The sequence below is a fragment of the Callithrix jacchus genome, chromosome 7 (assembly GCF_049354715.1).
Source record: "Callithrix jacchus isolate 240 chromosome 7, calJac240_pri, whole genome shotgun sequence".
Lineage (NCBI taxonomy): Eukaryota > Metazoa > Chordata > Mammalia > Primates > Cebidae > Callithrix > Callithrix jacchus.
In genome coordinates, this window is record NC_133508.1 from 145,575,080 (window position 1) to 145,576,939 (window position 1,860).

Below are 1,860 nucleotides of genomic sequence, written 5' to 3' on the forward strand. Positions count from 1 at the left end.
AGTGCCATTCAAGTAACTGAGATGACTGCGGCTCTGTCCAGTGGCTTAGTTGCGACCTCATGAGACACCATGAGTTAGAGCCACCTAGCTATGCTGTTCCTGGATTGTTGATTAACAGAAATTGTGAAATAATAATTATTTTATTTTTGAGATGAAGTTTTGTTCTTGTTGCCCAGGCTGGAGTGCACTGGCGCCATCTTGGCTCACTGCAACCTCTGCCTCCCAGGTTCAAGTGATTCTCCTGCCACAGCCTCCCAAGTAGCTGGGATTACAGGCATCTGCCACCACAACCAGCTATTTTATTTTTTTTATTTTTTGTAGAGATGGGGTTTCACCATGTTTGCCAGGCTAGTCTCAAACTCCTAATCTCAGGTGATCCACCCGCCGTGGCCTCCTGAACTCTGGGATTACAGGTGTGAGCCACTGCACCCAGCCTAATTATTGTTTTAAGCTGCTAAATTTGGGAGTAATTTGTTATGTATCAACAGATGAATATAATGATGATCTGTGGGCTTATGTATGTTCCACACAATACTGTTTGTGATCAAGGAACTCGTTTCTCAGCTAAAGAAGTTTACCAATGAGCTCATGCCCGTAGTTTATTGGTCTTGCCACATATGACATCTCTCAGAAGCAGCAAGGCGGATAAAACAGATTACTGGAGCCGCAGTGATGGATGTGTTCCTCATGATCTGGTGCCACAAGCCCACCATCTTCACGGATGCCAAGGAGTCCAGCATGGTGTTCGAGCTGAAGCGCATCGTCGTGGGCATCCTCAAGCAGCCGCCCTACAAGCAGCGGCTGTACAAGGACAACCAACTCTTGGATGATGGCAAGACACTGGGTGAGTGTGGCTTCACCATCAAACAGCACAGCCACAGGCTCCAGCCACAGTGGGGCTGGCCTTCCAGGCAGATGACGCCTTCGAGGCCCTGTGCATCAATCTGTTCTCCAGCCTACCCGAGCTGCCCGATGTGATGAAGCCCCAGGTCTCGGGAAGCAGTGCCAATGAACAAGCTGCACAGTGAGGGCCCCCAAGAGGCCAATTCCCCGCAGTAAAAGATATTTGGGAGTCAAAAAAACCCACAAAAAAACAGCTTACTGAAGTTTCTGTTACAGTTTCAATTGGGAGTCAACACTCTGAAAGGTTAAGGCACTATACTATAGGATGTAGGATATTCTTGGAAACAGAGATTAAATGATACAGGCTACTCTTTCTTACACTACCAGAATACATGAATCAAGGGGTGGAAGTGGGAGTGGTTCCTCCACAATTATAGTTAACTACCAACCAGCAAAATTTTGTTTTCCATTCTGCAACTTTGCTGCTGGTTTAGAAGTTTTAGCTCTCAAAGGAAGAATGCTTCCATCAGAGGTCACAACAATGGCTCCACTGAACTGGAAGATGAAACTTCCATGCTATTGAAATGACCAACAAAGGAGGGATCATTGTTTTTGCCAGGGCAATTGCTCCCAATTACTAAGGATAAACTGAGTGGCTGCTACAGTAATGGAGATACGGCAGACTATGTTTAGAGCCCAGGACATTCTGTAAGGTGCTTCTGGATACTATTAAATCCAGTAACAAAAGGCAGGGCAAAACCACAGCAACACATATAAAAACAGACCACTAAGATTCAGACCCTTTGGAAGTGAAGGTCTGGATCACTCCACCAGGAAAGAATTCTGACTGGTTGCGGGGCCAGCTAACGGCAAAGGAAACAGACTACATAGCAGATATGACTACCCAGGATAGTAATAATTATGTAATTTTCTTCCTTGTTATGTATATATTGACATATATTTACTTAGTTCCCCCTCCTCTTCATTGTCCCCCTTTATTTTTTACCAGGACTGTTA

At 45.3% G+C, this 1,860-nt stretch overlaps 1 pseudogene; it reads left to right on the forward strand.

Annotated features, from left to right (window-relative positions):
* Positions 1-672: 672 nt before the first annotated feature.
* LOC118143066 (elongin-B pseudogene) lies at positions 673-1,028 on the forward strand (annotated as a pseudogene).
* The last annotated feature ends 832 nt before the right edge of the window (positions 1,029-1,860 follow it).